Below are 23,243 nucleotides of genomic sequence, written 5' to 3' on the forward strand. Positions count from 1 at the left end.
GTATGGATAGACCACTCCACCACATACCCTCCAAATTTGGACTACAAACACCACCCCTTTCAGAAACCCCACCGCCCCTTCAATATTGGACATTTAAAAAAACATGCATGACCTATAGCTCTATCAAAATCAATGCCATCAACTGATCCAGACACTTTGGGTGACTACTGATTTCTCCCTGCACTACACTTTCTCTATACAAAACTAGAAAACCTAAGGTTCAACAGAGATCAGATGAAGAAAAGCACTCTTAAAACCTAGAAGGGCTAGACTAAATAATTGGCTGACATGGACAAAATGAGCCACAAATAACATGGGCAAGCCTATCAAAAATCAATCAATCAAGCAAGAAAAAGATGAACCTCACCAAATGCACTATCATGGTGTCCTATGAGACAAATGAAAACTTCAAATCCATCAACACCCCAAAAATGGCCCCCAATTTTCCTAACCAATTGCAATCCGTAGTCATCTCTAACAAGCCACTGAAAACAGTGGCAGCTCTAGACTTCATCATCAAAAGTAATGTGTCCAAATTGCTTGAGAAGCCCTTCTCAGCAGCATGCCTCAATCGGTTATTTCCCACCTCCTAGACCTGCTTTACCTCGTGGCAGAATCAACCAACATTATAAATATCTCAATTCTCTCTGGCAATGTTTTGGACACATTGAAAAACACCATCATCGCCCCTCTTCTGTAACCAAGTATCTCCTAACACAAACACTGGACACCAACTGGCCCATCTCCAAACTCTACTTTCCCAGCAAGATCCTGGACATGGAACAAAGGCACGTCCTCCACAAAAGCAATAAAACTGTTTTTAAAAACTTAATGGAAAACTTTTCATGGTTTTAGAAATTGAAACCTGAGCTTTGCGGAATACACAACACCTCCCACCATTACCATCCATCGACCGCCAGTGTTTATTCCACGCAGCAAGGGTTATCCTAACAGCCGTGGCCTAGATGAGAAAAGAGATGCTGATACCCTTGCTTGAAGTTAACAAGGCTACCACGCCATCAACCAAACTACTATGCTGGAAAGGCAAGAAAACTGGGCTAGTATATCAAGCAAGACAAAACAAGTCCTGATTGTTTCACATAAACCACAGCAAAAATGCCATAAGTTATTTTTAAATGTCTGCACAACCCGTATTCTGTGATGTTCCTCAAGGGTCTTCCCCCTCACTTTTTTCAACAATCATTTATTGTCCATGGTATACAAATGATGCACAAATGTATACTACTCTGAAACGAGTCGAAGAAACCCAAACAACATTATAGTATGCTTAGACCGTGTGTTTCACAGGCACTACATGAAGCAGAGTTGGTTACATAGGCATGAATGGTGCCAAGAAAAATTCTGGGAATCTAACACTATCAGCTTGTCTCACTACCCTGTGTCTTATTCTCGGGTCTGGGAACCTCACTAACCAAACATCCCCTCCCTCTCTTTCTAGGACCCCCCCCCCCCCTTAACTGGTATCAATATAAAGGAACTTTTGGAGTCTGACACCGACCTCACCTTCAAACCACAAGTGGCAGAATGGGGACCTCTAACCTTGTCAGCAGTGACAATACATCCCTCTCCTTAAAGCGGACAACAGAGTCAAACTGAAGTACTCACCCTGGCACTCCTCAATTATTGATACTACTGCTTCATCATCGATAACAACCTCTCCCTTAAGCCTCAGGTGTCTAAGGTCAGGGCCACCTGCTTCTCTGTTCTCAAATGCCTCATGAAGATTCTCTGGCTAATTTCTCCGGCCGCCCAGAAACAGTGATGCAGGCTATGGTGACATCCAGATTGGACTACGGCAATGTACCATACCTGGGCACAGACAAATGTAAATGTAAATGTAAATGTATGTGTTCTTGTAAAGCGCACTGCTGCCCTGAGGCGTCATGGCGCTGTAGACCGCTGGGGAACCCGTCCTGGCTATCCCTGTGAGATGGTCCCTCCTGGGTATCTCCAAGGTGAAACCAGGCATCCCCGGCGAATGTGGGGGGCCGTTGTGGAGATGAGGCAAGCTAATGCCCAGAGTTGCCGAGTGTGATCCCTGGTTAGAGTAAGCACCGAGGCGAGAATTATCGAGTCCGCTGGCCCTGGTCCACGACCCTGCCGCGTCGGGAATTGAACCCTGGTCCCCGGCCGTCCTCTGCTTCCGGGTCTGCTGCCTCTAACCAGTGAGCCACACCACTCCAAATCCTCGATCCATCGCTTACAGATCATTCAGAACGCGGCTGCTAGTCTTCTTTTTGGGTTGCCTAGACCTGCTTCAGTTTCACCGCTGCTTCACAAACTACACTGGCTTAGGGTTGATAAGCTTATAGAATTTAAGGCCTTATGCTATATGTTCCGGGCCAGACATGGCTTGGCCCCTTCATACATTCAAGGCTTGGTGAAACCCTATGTACCCACTCGACAGTTGAGATCATCCAACCTCTCACTGTTCACAATGCCCAGGTTTCGTCCTGCTTGCATGAAGGGTTGCTCGTTTTCCTACCTGGGCCCAAAACTTTGGAATTCTCTCCTGGTTGCTCTTAGGAACTGTCACTCCCTTCTTACCTTTCGTAAGAACCTTAAGACATTGCTCTTTAGATGTCATGTCTGATTTTCTGCTATACAGGGTTGTTGTTAGCTGCCGGCTGAGCCTCTGCTTGCTGCCTTGTCCAGCACCGGGAGACCCTTGTTGGGTAGCTGTGCGCTCTACAAGTTTCAATGATAATAATAATAATAATAATATATAGTACTTTGGCATTCCCAACAAACTCAATTCTGGCAGAACCAAGCTGCCATAGAATGCCTTAACCTGCATTAGCGGGGCCACATCAAACCCAAACTGACAGCACTCCATTCGCTCCCAATAAATTGTTTTAATAAATCCACAGTTCTGTGTATCATTTATGATGCGCACAGAAGACCTAACAACTGCAAAAACTGGCACTTCAGTAATTCACCACTAGATTATTGAGTTCAAACTATCAACCAATGCGGACGCGCGCAGTTGCGAGTTCTTCGAGCTAGCTGCATTGCCGCTTTTAAAGACTTTGCTTGTTTTTAAAAACTTTAATTTGATTCTGCACTTTGCATTTTACGCTCTGTATTTGTCCACACGCTCACTCACCCTTTTATTGCTGTGTTACAGCCCCTACCCCGGTCCACCACGGACGTGCCCCATTGTTGTGGAGGGTAGAGCAGGCTGCCGGGCTCTTGCTTCCGGTCACGCTGAGGGGAGGAGTCAGGGGTTAACGTTCTATCGCTAATCCGCCCAGGTGCTACTTAAGACCATGCCAGTTGAGACGCACCGCTGCCGCTCCTTCGGCAAGCCCGTCTGCACCCATCCACGCCTGTTCTGCGGCCAGCGCCAGCCATGCTGCCGGCTACCCCGCCGGAGCACGAATAAATTGGACCAGGTCCCAACTAATGGAAGTTGATGATGAAGGGTGTAATGCTCCGACGCTATGTAAATTCTCTGGGTCTTTCACCACCCATTTTAATTGTGCTACCTGTTCATTTTCACTTTATCTAGACTATTCCCCCTCTCCCGCTAGACCTGTAGCTGAGCGCACAAGCCTCTCCAAACATCAAGGCATGCTTGCTCAATTGTCGATCGCTACCTTGTCATTTGGGAGATATTTGGCTATCCCTCGCTACTCATGCTTGGGACTTAATGTTTCTTTCTTACCGAAACGTTAGTAAAAGATTCCTCAAATCCTGACCTTAACCTGGCTATCTCTTCTCCACCCCCCCCCCGACTATCGTTCTGTGGGGATTAATCGTACCAGTTCCAAGGTGGGTGGTGGGGTTGCGGTGATCTTACGCTCGGGCTGGAAGATCTTCTCTTGGAAGCTCTCTAATATTGGCCATTTAGAAGCCATGCATTTTAGTATTTCTGAAGCCTTGCATTCAATTCTGGCAGGTATTCGCCTATACAGACCTCCCTGTTCTCTCCCCCAACCCCTCATGGATTTTTATACTATGGCTGCTGATCTATCGCTCAAACACCTCCACTTCACTATTTTAGGTGATTTTAACCTGCATGTGGATGACGCCTCCTGTATCAAAGCAGGACTGCTCCTCGATACCATGATGGGCCTCAATTTGACACAGCGGGTTAGTGGCCCCACTCATCTGGCTGGCCATACGCTGGACTTCTTGTTCACCAACCATCCCAATCTGACCACTTCACTACCCCTCCCTCTCACTTGGTCAGACCATTTTCTTATCCCATTTAGTCTGGCTACTACCCCTCGCTCTGACATTTCTGTTATGGCCAGGGATTTTGGCAGGAAGTGGTGAAAAATTACCTGTTCATCGCTGGCCCCTGCACTTTCCCACAGTTTGTGGCAGTCAGAAGGGGACTCAGACACTGATGTTTCAAAGTTTAATGGCTGGCTTTCCTCAGCCATAAACGCGATTGCCCCTTGGCAAATCGATACATTGTTCCAGATTAAAACCCTCAGCTCCTTGGTTCTCCACCGCCTTGCGTGCTGAGAAGTGCCTCTGTAAAAAACTTGAGGAACTGGAGAAAATCCTATGATCCTGAGGCAAAAGCTACTTGCAGAGCTGCCATTAAGAAATTACATAAATTGAAACGTACCATAATGAAAGAGAATTACATTGAGAAAGTCAGCTCTGCTGATAATTCCTCAAAAACGCTGTTTAAAATAGTGAAAGAGTTTTCTAAACCATCTGCATTATCTAGTTCGATCTCCCCTAGCCAAGGACTCTGCGATGGTTTATCTAACTTTTTTCACGAAAAAATCCTAGACGTTTTTTCTACGTTCAACCAGTCCGTGGATATCCCAGTTCTGGACTCCAGGGTAACCAAGGAGGAGGCTTTCACTGATGGCATGTAATCAGGCTCCCCTTTGGACCCTTGTCCGGCACAATTATTCAGTGCACTCGCTCTTATCTCTCTGCTGAACTTGCTTTGGAACACCTCCTTACAAACTGGTCATTTCCCCGTATCCTGGAAACAGGCCATGCTAATCCCCATCCTAAAAAAACCTGAAGCCGACCCATCGGTGTTTAGCAACTACAAGCCCATTTCCCTTTTACCTAAAACAGCCAAAATCCTGGAGAAAGTAGTGCAAGAACAACTCTCTAACTACCTTGAGTCCAGGCAACTTCTCCACGAGTCGCAGTCCGGTTTTAGATCCGGCTATAGTACAGAGACTGCACTTCTGGAGGTGTCAGACTATTTGCGAATATGTGGATGCAGGCGAGGCAGCAATGTTAGAGCTCCTCGACCCGTCTGCGGCATTTGATACGGTCTCCCATGCCATACTGATTGAAAGACTGTATAGTCTTGGGATTCCGGGCACCCCTATGGCTTGGATTAGATCTTTTTAAAGTGATCGTACCCAACAGGTCTACCTTCAACCTTTTATCTCGGAAAAGAAACCACTTAGTTGTGGTGTTCTGCAGGGCTCTGCCCTGAGTCCACTGCTTTTTAATGTCTACGTATCGCCGCTGGCCACGGTGGCAGAATCCTGTGGGGTAAGAGTGATCTCATACACTGATGACACAATTAGTGTTTTCATTTAAAGATCACTCCGACGCAAGTTTTTCGAACTTCAGACGTTGCCTCGGCAACATCTCTATCTTGATGTCACAACACTCAGGCTTAACTCAGATAAAACCGAGGTGTTGTTTTTTTTAATCAAAAAAATCCTCCTCTACCCCTTCTCTGGTGGCCAACTGAATTGAACTCTTTCCTCCCCCCCCCCCCCCCCCCCCCAGCACCGGTGGTTTCTGCCAGGAATTTGGGATTCCTATTTGATAATGAGCTATCCTGCAAGGCTCAAATAAATAAGGTCACATCTGCATGTTTTGGTAAACTTCGCATGATCCGGAAAATTCTCACTTTTCTTCCTTTGGATGCTCGCTGAACCATTATTCATGCCCTTATTACATCACACCTGGATCACGCAAATGGCCTGTATGCCGGAGCACCAGCCTATCAGGTCAAATGTCTGCAGATTTTGCAGAATGCGGCGGCAAGATTGATCTGTAACATCCCATATCGTCACTCAATCTCTCCTCACTTACAAAAGTTACACTGGCTGCCTGTGACTAGCCGCATTCAGTTTAAATCTCTGGTCCTGGCATATAGAGCAATGCAGGGTCAGGGGCCGGCCTATCTTAGAGCCAGACTGAAGCATGCTCAGTCCAACCGATCTCTCAGATAAAATCATCTTTGCCTCTTAAGTACTCCCCGATTTTGCCGTTCTAGAATGGGGGGGCAGAGCATTCGCAGTTATCACTGATTGATCTTGGAACAATTTGCCACTGTCTCTCCGTATGACAGAATCGAAATGCTTATTTCGACGCAATTTAAAAACCTGGCTGTTTACCAACCCCATGTCGCACAGGGACACTCAACTGCTTACTGTTCGCAGCGCCGGTACACCCCGTTGGGGGTAGCTGCACACTATATAAGTTTCTAAATAAATAAATAAATAATGAATAAAATGCTTGCTCCAAGAGCAAAGAAGAAAAAAAAAAAAAAGATTGTTGGGTTGGCAATGATCTAGTCTTTGGACACCTTTGATCCACATGAGAGATCTGAGCCTGATTATCTGCTGTTAAGTAAAATTTAGAAGTCAATTTGACAGACTGGCCTTTATCCAACTCCACCACAGAAAAGAGATTGCACAAAAACAATTGGACACAGTTCATTTACCCTGCCTAACTGGACTCTAACCTTATCAATAAACTGCATGCAAACACTCTCAAGCAACCAAGGTGACCCCTGCAGGGCTTTATGAAACACTTGAATGGGGATTAGAGAAGACCAGCTTAATATATTCATAAGCTACATTTCTACTGGCGCAGGTACGTCAGTCTTCACATTCTCTATCCATGTGCATTAATCCTTCCAATTTTCCCCGGCTTGTTTGGTGAGTGATAGATTCATATGAACTTACAATAGGCCTTAAAAAGTCCATAATCCCTTCACTGCGACCCACACAATATCCTTTTTGGGGCTAATTTGTCAGATCTTTATAGAAGTCTGGAATTAGTCAGTCCCATAACCATACTTCTGCTCTATAGCATAGTATTTTCCGAAGCACAGTAACAGAACACGCAACTCAGTTTGAGGTACCCTGCTTTCTCCCACTCATATTTCACATTTAATTACTTGTCTGCTGATTTGCCGGTATAATATCTTGAGCTTTACAGAATGGAGCCTTCAGCCACTTTTAATGTTGTGCAACAATTTTAATACTGTGTGGCCAATACTCTGGTACTCAAAGTTTCCACGTCTACTACAACAAGGTCTACTCTGCAATGTATCAATAGCATTCTCAGCATCCATAACATGAAGCTCTGCTCCTGTGACTCAAGTCACGTCCTGCAGGACATAGTAGAGTGGGGTGAATTCAAAACCCATTCCTTCAATGTTTGATTTAAGAGGGAAGAGGTGTGGCGCTGCGGCCAGGGCGACTGACTCCGGAATCTGGGGATCACGGTTCGATCCCCGGCGCCGGCAGCAGATTAGCCCAGCACCATGTGACTCTGGGCAATAGCTACCTTTATCTTCCCGACGGACCCCAGCGCCTAGAGACCCTTACGGGTGATTGTTCGCGCTTTACAAATGTGGATTATTATTATTAGTCTCATTTTAGTGCCAATGATTGTTAGTCACAGGTGAGAAGCAAAATCAATTAATAGTATTGGGTAAAACCTGCTTTTTCACACTCATCAGCAGGTCAAACAATCTCTAGAATTATATCTAGCAGAAACTTACCTTATAACAGAGGACTGCAAGCAATAAAACACATTGTTTAAGAGTAGCCATAAACAAAAAAGCATTACATTCCTATAAGCAATTAAAGGTTGCATCAGGCTCACATTTCTATGTAAGCCTTTCTTCTCCATAAAACAAAAAAACAACCAGTGACATTTAAGACATTTCCCTCCGCTCACCTGAAGGTTTTCACTGACCTGAATTTTAAGCACACCTATAAGTTGAGGTGTAGCGTGCGAGACTGTAAACTTCCACTCAGATCGAAAGCGGCCATTCCTAAAGACAAAAAAAAGACTTTCGATGTAACCAAATGAGACCAGCAAGGAATACAGTGACAAAACAGCAAAGAGTAGGAGCACGTGTTGATGCAGCCAACATAAAAGACGAAACTAAAAAAAAAAAAATACAATCACATTCTAAGGACAAAGATCTTACCAAAAGTTCTTGGGTTGAAACTGGTGGCTCTCTATACATGCTATAATGGTCTGCTGCCCATCTATGGTTTTACCATAAACCTAAATAATGAAACAAATGAGATTCAAATTTAAGTGAATGAGGAACATGCACACTATAAAATGAAAAATGGTCTTTTTAACACTTTATTTAGGCATAGTGGACATCGTAAAAAATAAAATAAAAAAATAAAAAAACAACTAAGACCAAAGAAATTAAGATGCAGTTAGCAGAGGCGAGAATAGATAAAAAGGGAATTTCAATATTGAGGAGGGAAAATATCAGCATAACAAGGTTGTGCAATTGAAGAAGTCTTCACATTACAAGAATAAAAAGTACAAAAATCGTCTGAGAATGTAGTAAACGGTGAAGAATACATCGCTACTATGCAAGTTAATCCCCCAAGACTGCTACAGCTTCTGTTTCTGTAGCTTAAGAATCAGACATTCTGTGTAATCTATCGCCTATTTTCTGCTAAGCAAGAAACATGCAGTGCCATTCTCCATTACCTCAACTGTTTCTCAGTGTATGTTAAAGGGTTTCTATGGCTTCTGAAATGGTGCATTTTGTCCGCTAAGATAGCATTCAATTTTTCTATGGAGTAGTTATGTCAAATATTAGCCCACCAATGGGGGTGGAGTATGTTGCTTCCAGCACTGGGCCAGACTCAACCTACCTTCTAAAAGAAAATGTGTGACTGGTTTTCCCATATAGGAATACATGGTGTATTTTCTATCCTCTTTTGGGAAGCCCAACTATAGACGTGGGTAGGATCTAGTGGCAGCTCGACTGGAGCCACAGTGCAAACAACACTCATCAGGTTTCAGGAGGACCATATTTACTGCCTCCATCACGCAGTTCATAACCATACATTCATAATAAGCCATCAGAACCAGAGGCTCCATTCCAAGTTATCACCTGGATGGCAATTTTAATTTTTAAAGGAGAAATTGGTACTTCTCGTTATTGTGTGGCCCCAGGTCAAATACGGGAGGGCTTTAATGCCACAATAAGCATCTTGTACGTTTGAATGTATAGTCTGGCCTGGTATGAAGTAGTATAAAAGCCTGAGAACGCAGTCAACATATCTTGTGTATGGCTTAGAACTGTACCTTTGTCAATCTGTATTTTCTGTACTTGAATACGTGCTTCAAAGGCCTTTCACTTAAATGCTAAGATATGATCTGCCCTCCTCACTTTCTGTAATACTTTTGACTTGTATGAAGCATTTTTAGGTTGTTTCACTGATTAAGAACTGTCCCAATTACCCATGGGTGTTGCAGGAGGCTCAATAAATTCTGAGTTGGCAGTCCATCTTGTGCTGCTGTTCCAAGGAGGGGATTTGATATTCTAATTCTTGTTTTCAGCTCTTGGCATTTTTGTAACATGGATGTATGGAAGATTAACTGCCGTCTTAAAATAGCTTTTGCCACATCTAAGATTGTTCCAAGTGGCAGTTCACATGCAACATTCTCTTAGAAGTAATAATGGATACGGTCAGTTATTGTGTTTAGGAGAGATGTCTCTAAAGTGTACTTCATTTAGGCATCATGTTCACAAGTGGGCATAGGTGTTAGACACCCAGAGCCACATACCAAAGCAGAATGGTCTGATAATATGCAGACTCCTATGTTTCGACCAGGGGATGTTTGAAGACTCTAGTAGGCCCAGAGCCTCAATGCAATAAATCAGTGGTAATGGGGTACAATAGGTGCCATGTTTTGAAACCGATCTATTTTGTTTTTTATTGAGAATAGCCCTGATATCTCCTCCCATTATTAAAGAGCAGAGGGGTATAATCAGTTGCTAACTCAGTTGCTTGCAGGCTCAGCAGTTCTCATGCAACCACTCCTTAAGTATATCTTTGAGTCTATTGATGTGATTCACTCAAAGCAGAGCCAAGTCATCATCGGAAGGCATCTTCTTGTGGAATCACTGCAAAGCAGCTCCACACTTCCTTCAGAGCATTCTCCGTCAGTATTGCTCACCAGCTGTTTAGCATGTGTCAATTGTGAGGACCAACTTCCTCTACCTTGCCGTACTTACCAGGAGAGATCATGCAGCAGAGATTCTTGACCAGAGCTCAGAAAGCACACGTCTTGGTGGATCGTCATACCCACATGCCCCCAAATAGTCTATTCTAATGTTGATTTCAATACTTTTCTGTGTGGTGACAATAGGAGGGACAGCTCTGCTTCTATGAAAGCGAAACATGGTTGTGCATGCATTAGACTCTTAACACTTGCTCGAACAAAATAGAAGTTGAATTAATGATGCTGCACGTAAGCCCAGTCAACACTTCAGTACAAGCAGCCAGGGTAAACTACATTATGAAAAACTATCCTCATAAGTATCTAGTGTCTAACTAGACGAAAGTGAAAAAAAGCAGTTAATTCTGCTGGTTGAGCAAAATCAATATTATGTTAAGGTAAAAGCTTAAAGCAAGTGAAATAATGTAATAGGTCGTTTTATGAAAGGGGTTGAAAAGCACACCAAAGCATCAAATATAACTGGAGCTTGGGAATCATTGCATACCTTCATTACAATTGTTTAAATAAAAAATAAAAAATCTCGAGTCTATGTAAAAACCAATAGCTAAGATAGGTTTATGCACAACCCTGACAGAACGTCTGCATGGGTTTGCAGAGCTATAACCTCTAAACTGTCCATCTTTCAGTGAATAGACCAGCGCAAAGTGTTGTTTAGGTTACATTTAAGAAGTAGCTCATAATACCAAGCCCTTCAAAAAACATGATAAATAACCATTTATGTTTTAATCAGATTCTTGAAGTAGAGAACAGGATATTGGGTACTGCTCATGTATAATTACTCCGCATTGGCCTATAATGTCCTCTACATGAAGCAAGATTTGAAGCCTGGATTGTCCTAACTTTTCCTTTGTAGAAAAATTTGTTACATCAGCTTGCACAAAGCTTGCACATCTACTACCAGATGCCTTAGTCAACTTTAACCTTAACCAAATACATAGCCGTTAATGGGTTATAAGAAAAATCAGCCTATCTAAGCCAGGGCTAACGGTTTGCATGTTTAGATTGTGTAAATCCAATAGATTTCGAAAAAATAATCATCATAAGGGATATGGGTAGAACAGTGAGCAAAGAGCAAAAACCAAATTCAATGGCTAGAAATCTGTACTCTGTTTTTAGGCTTTAGCGCTGCTCTGGCGAGAGTTTTAGTAAGCGGGTTTTGGAAGTGCAAACTAGTGGCTTTTCAGGCCACCAGCTACAGTGCATGTGAGCCGGGCGCACGCACCATTTGTCACCCTGCGTGATCACTTTCACGGCCGCTTTGATGTTCTCAGTGAGCCGCGCGGCCAGAGAAGATCAAAGCGGCCGCGAAAGTGCACACCATTTGCCTGCCTGCGTTCCCCTCTCCCCTTAGTGCGCGCGACTGCCCTACCCCCCTCCCTTATCCCACTTCCTGCTTGTCTCATTGTCTCCATTAGCAGTGAAAAGGGCTCGAGCTCGACAGCTTCGGCCTGTTTGCAGTGCCTGAGACAGGCAAATACTTTAGCTTTCCCACCAGTTATAAAGGGTCAGCATTCTGCAAATGAATGACTGCCAGGCAATCGACCTTTACCCCCTAAAGTGCCCTGAGGCCAAACCGACGTTACCCATAACTTACTCGCATGAGCTAAAATCAACAACGTCCTACTGCCTCATTAAATGTAAGCGCTGTGGGACTCGTCCCAGTGTTACCATAGCATTCATTATTCAGTAGTTTAGCAAGGATACCATGAGCCTTAATGCAAGCAAGCAACAAGCATTGGCATAGCCAATAGGTCTCACCTTTGGGACCTTATAAGTGCTTAGTTATCCAGCACAATAGCCTTCGTGCAACAACATCACTTATAAGGTCCCAATTAGCTATGCCAATGCTTGTTGGAAATTGTCTTCCAAATCAAGATTATAATTTACCTTGCAGTAACTGTTGATTTTGCACTGGATCCATCCACACAAAATGCATTCCAGATTATTGCATGGCACCTATTTGACACCAATTCGGAGCTAGCCATATGTTAGCCAGCTGTGTCCCACTACAATTATCAGGTAGTAGTTGGAAGCATCAGTCACTGATCAGCACAATGCAATTAAAGTTACCTTTCTGGCTAAATCAAAAGAAAAACTGATCCCTCTATGAGGAGGTTCTTGCAAATATAACCTGTAGCTGCGATAGACCTCTATGAGGTTTTTTAAATATGTTGTGCTACAGACAAGCGACTAAACAGATCAACAATAAATATCTTTATTCGCCTACATGTAAATCTTCAACGAATTCACAAACACTGAACAGCTTCACCGATGTGTGGAGATCACTTTTTCAATGCATGGCTCAAGGCACATTTTCTTTCCGTTTTGGGAAACCAAGACCTCAATTTAACTATAAAACTGGACTGATACGGTTGAGAGACCAGTGTCTAACCTAATTCTTAATGCTACAATCTACAAAAACACTGGCAGAGAGGTAGTACAGATCTATAGAGAAAAACTGAACTGTACTTAGGTTAGCAGATTTATCCTGCAATTCAAAATGCCACTACTTTATTAATGGACAAGCAATCTATTTTGAATATTACATATTGAATCAGAGCACCCTAACAAAGTTACCTCTCCCAGGCTTCCTGTGGAAGTGGGGGATGTGCAGTAAATGTTCCCATGATGGAAAACTAACTTGAGTTATAAGTCATGAAATATTTACGTGCAAGTATTTGACCTGTTATTACAGAATAAAAAACAAGCTTTGTCATCTATTAAAAGCATGACGACCAACACCAATCTAAAAAATGCTGTAGCTTCATAAGGTATACTAATTTTGTCATGCAATACTGCGGTTAAATATAAATAGTGTCAATGTTTGCTTTAGATGATGCTGCCTAGAGTAACTGAAACGTCCCAGCACTATGTTAACCTGAATCTCAAAGTAAAATCATTAAATCCACCTTAGATGTATTCTTTCCCGATTGAATGGAGAGCCTGTATTCTAATGGTATGTACAGTCATCTCATAAAGTGTCTTGTAGAGAACATGGTAAGTGTGTTCTTATTTAGGGTGGGTGAATACCCACCTCAAGAAATAATCACAACCCTTGTCAGTGTGAACCCTCAATGTCACTAAATTAACTTGAGTTCAACCCTCCCTAGTAGCTGTGACACAGAGCAGACAGGCCTAACTTAGGGCAAAGTGTTTATGCAGTACCAAAACAGTAACAAAGACAAAATGCAAAACAAAAATAAGCACAAAACACTGAACAAGAAAAAAAAGAAAATCCAACAAGAACAAGAGGTATGAATTTTGGAAGTTTTAAAAAGGGAAAGCACCAAGAAGAATAAAGTACCAGTGATAGTCTAGGGCCGTAGGAGATGACCTAGGTGCAATTTGTGGCTGGCTGCAATGGAGGGGGGTGAGATACACCAATCAGGTTCATTCTGGTCAAAGATCTTAACTTCTGACTTAGTCTCCAAGTGCCTCCCCTAAGTTGCTTGAGGGGCTTTAGAAGTTTACTCCTGTGGTGGATTGGGACTTAAAGGTACTTAGGAAGGTCAGGGTGTCATGCAGAGGCCACCAGCAGGGTCCAGACCACATCCAGTTGCCACTGGGCATTGCATGAACGACATCTTTAGCTTGCTGTCCTCATGTAGCCACACAGGAGGTCAAGCCAAGTTGACCTTGGAGTCCACTTCTTTGTCCCAGGTACAAGAGGGAGCAGAACAGGTCCAGTCTTTCAGCACAGTCATTTTCTGATGTTCCACGGGACCTAGGAAGTGTTCCTGAAGTGAGTGCTTGGAGATGCCACATTTATGCCTGGCGCAAGCTAGTGGGTGGGAATAACTCCTGGAAATACCCCAACCAATGGGGTAAAGGGTCCCATGATCTTCAGCCACACTTAACATGGGCACGGAGATCTGGGAGCATTTGCAGAGAATGTACTATGGTAATCCTCATGTTCTCTCACATTTAGTACCTAAATCCAGTTTTAACCAGCCACTGTACTCCCAATCAACCCAGAAACAGATGTCCGGGGGGACAAAAGCAGGGTTTTCCAGCAACTCAACGATGGATACAGAAGAACTGTCTCTGCATCCTGTCAAGCATGATTTGCCACTCCAGCAGAATTTGACATCAAAAAGGATGCTCAGAGTCCCCAATCTGCAAATTGTGACATTCAGAGGAGTCCTCTCTGCCCGTTATTCAGGTTAGTCAATTGTTTACCCTGGGGAGGCATTGCGCACCTTTTTCACACCTATTTATAAGCTACTCAGTAGCTGAGAGAAAATTGAGAGCAAAAAGTTCTACATTGCAAATAAGCTTTGTCTGAACTACAGCCATAATATTTCATGTGAAAGAGAATAAGCACAGGTTTGCACTTCACTTCTCAATAAAGATGCTGAAGTGCCCAGAATCCTGCCTGCCTGTTCAGTGAGCAAAGCAGAGTGCCTAAACTTGCAGGAGGAAAGACTATTCAAAAGGAGGAGTTTGTTTCCAGTACGAGGAACACACAGAAGAAGCTAACTGGTGGGAATTGAAGCCAGGAGTTGACCCTTGTTGTGAGGGGGTCTCCTGTAGCGATTCTTGCAATGAAGTGTGCCAAGCCTCAACTGAAGAGCAACCCTGGGTCATCTGACATCCCTGCATGGGGTGAGAGACTGAAACTGCCACTAGCAGATATTAGGCCTGCCATTCTACAACAGCAGCTTTCACCATCAATGCAGAAGCACTGATCTGGACTGGGAATCCACACTGCTGAAGATGAACACCCACTGGAAAGCTGACACAGATGCTGCAACTGCTTAGCTAGAGTGGGGGGCTTAAAACACAGAAAGAGCATCTGCCTTACTGGCCTGCCACGCTGATTCATGCCCAGAGGCCTGGGTACCAAGAGAAGCTGGTGCCAAGAACCAGCATCATCAAAGTTGCTGCTGCAGGAGCAGAACGCACCCACCAACGCCACACAAAGCGCACCTTCATATACCAGATAAAACTGCATATCTGTGAAAAGACAGACTGATTGCAAAAGAGACAAATCTGCCACAAGAACCTTGAACTGGTCCGTGTGAACTCCTAGTGGCACAAACGGCTGAAAGTAACTATGCATTAGCCAGTAAGGCCACTCGGAGTGAACTGCAGCAGTGCCTCATCAATGCTCATGAACATACTTCACCATGAGTGTCGAACTTAGGAGAACCATTAGTGCTGGGCAAGGGCATCATAAGCAGACTAATGCTTAACTGAGATTCACAGAATGGGTTAAAACCCAGGAACTGTATTCCTATTTGAACTGCACAGCATTTTGTTTTATTAGGAGGTTTCTAAGGTGCGCACAGGGCTGAAAAATACTTTAGTGTTGGCGGACTATTGAAGTCTGACCACACAACCTCCCTGAGAAGCATTTGACTTCTCTTCTTCGTTCTCCTGAGTGTTAAGTAAGGAAAGGGTGTAGTTGTCCACGTTTGCCGTTCTGCAGTAGGATGGATCACCGAACACCAGTGGCAACCATGGTTGTGGCCCAGCAGCTCATCTTCCCTGTTTCTTCACAAACTGTGTCCGACAGATATTGTGGCCTTACTAGGGATCCTGTTATGAATCAACACCATCTTAACTGGGAAGCAGAAAGGGGGACGAGTTGAAGAATCTGCAGAAAAATTGAGTATTCATCAGATGGATTAAGTTACTTACTCAGAAAGCATCCGTTCTTGACAGATTCATATGCTTTGCATACTCCTGCCATCTAGTGTTGGGGCCGGATGTTTGCCAGTTTTTCTTCTAAGAAGTCTTTCCCAGTCACGAGGTAAGGTGACTCCTCCTTTCGGTTATAGTGTGCATGGGCATCAACTCCATTGTTAGATTGTTTTCCCGCAAGAGGGTGACAATGGAGTAAATAGGTGTAGTACAGAGGTGTCCATGTGTATGTAATGTAAATAATGAGAACTGCAACAACTACAGGTGCCCGGGAAGGTGGGAGAGTGCCTGCAAATCTACAGCTCTACATGCCAAGAACAGATGCTTACTGGGTAACGTAATCCGTTTGAGGCATGTGTGCTGTAGATACACATGGTTTGTATAGACCATAGCAGTATTCTCCCAAAGCAGTGACTAACCGGCAGGTGATGCACTTGTTTGAAAAAGTGTCTTTAGCACTGCTTGCCGTACATTGGCTTGTTGACATGCTAACACATCCACACAATAGTGATTGGTAAGTGTGTGGGGTGTGGACAATGTTGCTGCCTTACAAATGTCAGCTATAGGAATGTTACCTAGAAAGGCCATAGAAGCTCCTATTTTACAAGTGGAATGTGCTCTAGGAGGTATAAAGTTCTTTTAGCTTTAGCATAGCAAGTTTGAATGCATTTAGCAATCCATCTTCAAATACTAGATCTAGAGATATGATTGTCTTTGTGGGGTGTAGAAAACGCAACAAACAGTTCTTTCGTTTTACGAAAATCTTTTGTCCTTTCAATATAGTACAACAACGCTCTCCTGACATCAATTGTGTAAAGAGCTCTTTCTGCTACTGAATCAGGTTGAGGAAGAACACAGGTAACGCAACTGATTGGTTAATATCAAAAAGCAGAAACCACTTTTGGAAGTAATTTTGGGTTGGTGCGAAAAACTACTCTACCTTCATGAAGCTGAAAGAAGGGTTATTCGAAGGTTAATGCTTGTAGCTCAACAATTCTCCTTAATGAAGTGATATCAATGAAGTAGGCTACCTTCCATGAAAGAAACTGTAACTGACAATTGTGTAATGGATCAAAAGTTGGATCCAGGAGTCTTGTGAGCACAATGTTCAGATTCCAAACTGATGCAGGAGGTACCATGGGTGGTATTACTCTATTAAGGACCTCCATAAAGGCTTTAATTACTGGAACTTTAAACAAAGATAAATGTCTGTTTTGCAAATATGCAGCTACTGATGCAAGATGCAATCGAATGGATGTCTAGGATAGACCAGCATGCTGTAGATGCAAAAGTTGACAAATAATATTTTGGATGGAGGCATCTAGTGGATCAATATTGTTGTTGTTACAATATACTACAAATCTTTTCCATTTTGCTTCATAACATGCTCTGGTGGTAGGCTTTCTTGCTTCCTTAAGAAGAATAAAAAGACACAATTGATGGACGGAATGTAGAACAAATCAAAACATTCACCCCCAGTCAAGAGATTTGGGTTAAATCCATCATTCTTTTGCTCACCATGCCACCCCAGTTTAGACCTGGCCATATGCAAATCAGTCTTGACCCTGTGCCTCATGGAAACAGTCCAGGCCGAACTGCCAAGCCAGGTCCTCCCTGGACCAAAAACAAGCATCCTAGGACCGGTTTCTGGGTTTCACCCCTCTTCAGACAGGATAGCTTGATTCCAGTGGCACAGTGAGCCCAGGACCCATGTCTGGGCATACCTGGTACACTTAGGGCAAGAAAGCAAAATACACACAATTGATGGACGGAATGCAGAACAGTCAAAACAGTCTACTGTCTGGCAGGACTGACTGAGCCGGGGTAGAGCGTATGTTTAAGTGCAGACTGAGCCAGTAATAGAAGATTACAAAATACCTGTTGAGGCAGAGAGAACATGGATATGCGGAGTGAGGACAGGGTGGAGTAAGGACAGGGCAGAATGAGACTAGTCTAGGAGTATGGTCATAGTGAGAAATTAAGAGTTGAGCAATATGATAGGAGCAAAGTGAGTAAAAGTTGACTGTTTTGCAGGAACAGGCAGAGTGAAGAAGTAGGGTTCCTGTGAAGGTTTAAGAACAGAAACAGATTAGGAGTAAATTGAAAGGTAGAGAGTGATTTAACAGTAGTAGATTACATCAAGGGCAGAGGGGTTAGGAGCAAAGTAAGGGTTAGAAGAGAGAGGGGCTGATTGACAGTTCGTGGGACTCAGTGTCATGCAATTACCACATGGGGCCATTTATGCACATACTGTCTGGGTACTTTAATGCTTTTTATCATCTGGTGTTACTAATATTTATCTATGGGGTCACAATGAATTTTTCTTTTCTGAGAGGCTTGTGTGGTTACTGTGGGCAGGATAGATGGAAAACCTTCCTCTACTAAGCAGTAAGGGACTTTAAAGGTTTTCCAATTAAGCTTTCTATGCTAGGGGCATCATGAAATTAAAATTGAAGTCTCTAAAGGGACTTCAGGGTGGTATCCTAAAAGTGACGAGTGACGTGTCCGATGTCCCTAAAGACATTTTGTGTTTCTTAAGTGGCACTCCAAATGTCACGCAAGACATGAAAATGTTATACTTGAGCATACCTCAAACAGATCTGTTAGATTTAAATAAGTTAGTTCAATAAAAACTTGCCATTCTTCTACATACTAAAGTAAGAAACAAACGTAATTCTGTAGCGGAGCCCTCAGAAGGGGTCCAACAAAAGAGATATTTTCCTTCCTGGACGATTAGATGGGGAGACACGTCAGTGTGAAATATAATTCTACCAGACTGAATCGTTTCCTATAATTGCAGCAGGGTCACGATGCAGGAGCAGTTAACCATCAGAAAACCAGAACTGTATACTACAGGATCACCTTACCTACCTAAACGAAAACTCTAATTCGCAAACTAGCCTGTGGGTCTCGGTCCAAATGCAGTGAAACCACAAACAAAAAACCCACTACCAACATTAGATTTCTGCACAGGTATATTAGCAAAATAAACTGGCTATGTGAAAATCCCTATCACCCTACTTCACTAATCCTAAAATTACCCAGATTTTAGTTCAGTCAACAGGGAAGAATTGTGCCTGAAAATAATTCTTAGTAAGGTAGGTGTTTTATCGAGTGAAACATATTTGATGGGTGTTGGAAACAGCCCACTCCCACTCCGCAGGGTGGTGGTGGACTCCCCGAACACACTGTGGTAGCTTGGCTCGAGTGGTCAGGAAACAGGCACAGTGCTACGCATACAATATACCCATACAATAACCATGCGTGCATCCGTTCCAAAAACGACTCTACACCGTAAAAATTATGAAAATATTCTTCTTTATCTTTTTCTCTTAGTTGCTGATTGGAAAAATAAATAGGTCAATCACAATATACAAGTTTCAATTAGTGCAGGTCAAATAAATATTGGCTGTTTGATGAAATAAATAGGGGTGATCATAAATAACAGGGCATAAATACAAGTGCAATATATACAGACAATTAAATACTTTGAGGTAATAAATACTGTACCAATAAATACTGTACCAATAAATACTGTACACCAACAAGTCCTGTGGACCTATAAATATAGTGCAGCAATAAATAGATAAGAACTTAATAAATACAGTATCCCCAATAAGTAATTAGAAGTATACAGCCACACTCCTGTAATCAGATGACACTTCACTTCTTAAGGGCTGATTTGGCCCAGGCACAGCTTGTAGGGTTGTGGAAGGCTTGGGGGGGTTCTACTCCCTGGCTGAGGCAAAGGCTGAGGCCTAAACTGAGGTAGATCAAAAGGGGGGGGAATACCAATGCCCTGGCTTTCCTTCTCCACACAACCTCTCTAGGTTAGTCCCAGTTCACCCCAGGCACAGTCAGGTGGGTTTCAGCACCTCCCTAGCCCCTTAGAGTAGTCTCTCAGGTCTCCACAGGGCCTAAGGCGCCCTCTACTCCACTTACTGCCCTTTTCTGATGTTCCGACGCCGCTGGAGTCGTGTCGACGCCGTGAGGCGGTTCCGGTTCGGTCTCGGCGGCCTCGGCACAATGTCAGTTCTTTGACGACGCCGGTAGGCGGTTCCGGTCCGATGTCGGCGGCCTCGGTTCGATCTCGACCTCCAATTCGACGGCTTCGGGCAGTCTCTTCACGATGTCGACTTCGGGCGGCTCCGGTCTGATGGCGCTCTCGGCTCCGATGACGTCGGCCGGCCTGGCCTCGATGTCGACTTCCGGCGACTCCGGGGTGCGATCCTCACCCCCGACCTCCGATACTCCTCCTCACAGGTTCCGGGCGACTCCGGAGTGCGATCCTCACTCCCGACCTCCGGTGCTCCTCTACCTCGGTCTCCGACGACTCCGGAGGGCGGACTTCACTCCTCCGATGACGCCGCTCGCTCGACCTCGGTTCACTTCCTTCTCGACCCTTGGTATTCCTCTCGACCTCCGTCGGCGCCCTCTTACGACCTCAGGCGGCTCCGGGTACGACGTCTGCTACCTCAGTCAGCGCCGCTTCTCCACCTCGGGCTCCAGGTCTTCGGCTACTCGACGCCAGGCTCCAGGGAAACCAGTTCTCAGGTCAGAATCTTGCTGCTTTATTGGTTCTAAGGCCTGTTCCTGCTGTCCAGGTCCTTAGGATGGTTTTCTGCTGTCTTCTTCCCACACAGGGCTATAGGCTGGGATCCATCAGTAGGGACAAGTATCAAGGGTGGGTTTATGGACCCCACTCCAGGCACAAGTTTCCACCCCTGCTGCTTCACTCCTTCCTCCTTCACTCTTGTGCTCCTCTCTCTTCACCAGTCAGGTGCCAACTGCCAGCTCCAACTGCCAACTCTCTCTCTTAACCTCCCAACATTCTAAACCGCCTCCAACTGTCACAGAGTTCTGGAACCTCCTGGAATGTTCTGGAAGGTGCTGGTAGGTTCCAGTGGATGCTGGTGATGTCACAGGAGGCCACCATTTTGTGCTTCAGGCCCTCAGACAGAAGTTTCAGGGGTAGCTAAAATGGCTCCCTGAATCTGTAGCAACACTAAAAAGTCTGGTGGTTCCCAAAAAGGAAAAATTCAAACAGGGTTTGAGGCAAAAGTGGGACAAAATAAATAATGATGAGGAGGGACCACCCAAAGGGCTGACAGGTCTAACACGCGTCCCCCCCAGCTGAAAGTGGGGAGAGCTACCCAACCCCTTGGGAGTTCTCATCACTAAGGCGGAAGTACCTTGAGAGACCGTCTGCATTGGCGTGGTCCACTCCAGGCCGATGTTCCACCTGAAAGTCCATCCCCTGTAGGGAAATAGACCACCTCAACAACTTGGGATTCTCCCCCTTCATTTGCATCAGCCAACGAAGGGGTCGGTGGTCGGTCTGAACCAGGAAGTGCGAGCCAAACAGGTATGGCCGCAACTTCTTCAGAGCCCATACCACTGCAAAGGCTTCACGCTCTATTGCACTCCACTTCTGTTCCCTGGGAAGTAGTCTCCTGGATAGGAAGACCACGGGTTGATCCAGACCCTCTTCGTTGAGTTGCGATAACACTGCCCCAATGCCATGTTCTGATGCATCTGTCTGGACAATGAACTTCTTGGAAAAGTCTGGGGCCCTTAAGACCGGGGCCTCGCACATGGCTTTCTTCAATTTCTCAAAGGCTTGCTGACAAGCCTCCGTCCAGACTACCCGTCGAGGTTGTTTCTTGGACGTGAGCTCCGTGAGGGGGGCTACGATGGTACCGTACCCCTTCACGAAGCGGCGGTAGTATCCCGTGAGGCCCAAAAATGCTCGGACCTCAGTCTGTGTCTTGGGGGGTTCCCAGGCCATGATGGCCTCGATCTTCGCCTGGAGGGGTTGCACCGCTCCCCTACCCACCAAGTGTCCAAGGTACACTACCGACCCCTGCCCGATCTGGCACTTGCTGGCCTTGATCGTCAATCCAGCTTGTCTCAGGGCCTGGAGAACAGCTTGCAGGTGACGCAAGTGATCCTCCCAGCTGTTACTGAAGACGGCTATGTCATCCAGATAAGCAGCAGAGAAACTCTCCATTCCGGTGAGGATCTGGTTTACCAGGCGCTGAAACGTGGCAGGTGCGTTCTTGAGCCCAAAGGGCATCACACAGAACTGGTAGTGGCCATTGGGCGTGGAGAAGGCTGACCTTTCCCTTGCTCCATCTGTCAAAGAGATCTGCCAGTACCCCGAAGTAAGGTCAAAGGTACTTAGATATTGGGCAGCTCCCAGCCGGTCAATCAATTCATCCGCCCTAGGGATCGGATGAGCATCAGTTTTTGTCACTGAATTCAGTCCCCGGTAGTCCACACAGAACCTCAGTTCTGGTTGGGCACCCGGTGGTGCAGCTTTTGGTACTAACACCACCGGACTGGACCAGGGGCTGCTAGAAGGTTCAATCACTCCTAGCTCCAGCATCTTAGTGACTTCACTATGAATGCTGGCCTTCACCTTGTCTGACATCCGGTAGATCTTGGACTTCACAGGTGGGCTGTCTCCTGTGTCCACGTCATGGACGCACAGGTGAGTCCTACCCGGGACAAGGGAGAACAACGAAGAGTACTGCCCCAGGACCTGGCGACAGTCCTCCTGCTGTTCAGGAGTTAGAGATGGGGAGAGAATCACTCCCTCCACCGACCCATCCTTTTCTTGAGACGCAAACAGATCAGGGAGAGGCTCGCTTTCCACGTCCTCTCCTCCGTCAGTCACCATCATCAAGATGACTTCGGGCCTCTCGTGGTGGGGTTTGAGGCGGTTGGCATGCAGCACCCGCAGGGGCTGACGAGGGGTCTTCAGGTCCACCAAGTAGGTAGCCTTACCCTTCTTCTCCAACACCTCAAAGGGTCCTGACCAGCGATCCTGGAGGGCACTAAGCTCTCCTGGTTCGATCACCCACACCTTCTGGCCAGGCTCCAACTCCACCGGGTGAGCGTTGTGGTCATACCACGCCTTCATCACTGCTTGGCTGGCTTCCAAGTTGTCAGAAGCTTGCTTCCACAACTTAGCCATTTGGCTCCGGAAGGCCAGCATGTAGCTCACCACATCCTGGGGGAGCTTTCTGGGAGTTCTTTCCCATCCGTCTCTCACCAGGTTAAGAGGTCCACGTACAGGGTGCCCATACAGAAGCTCGAAGGGGCTGAAGCCCACTCCCTTCTGCGGCACTTCCCTGTAAGAAAAGAGCAAACAGGGTAGGAGGACGTCCCATTTCCTCCGCAGGCTTTCAGGCAGACTCCTGATCATGCCTTTTAAGGTTTTGTTAAACCTTTCCACCAGACCATTGGTCTGGGGGTGGTAAGGAGTTGTGAACCGGTAGGTCACTCCGCACTCCTTCCACATTGCCCGCATATATGCTGACATGAAGTTG

Source organism: Triturus cristatus, chromosome 1_1 (genome assembly GCF_964204655.1).
Source record: "Triturus cristatus chromosome 1_1, aTriCri1.1, whole genome shotgun sequence".
Taxonomy (NCBI): domain Eukaryota; kingdom Metazoa; phylum Chordata; class Amphibia; order Caudata; family Salamandridae; genus Triturus; species Triturus cristatus.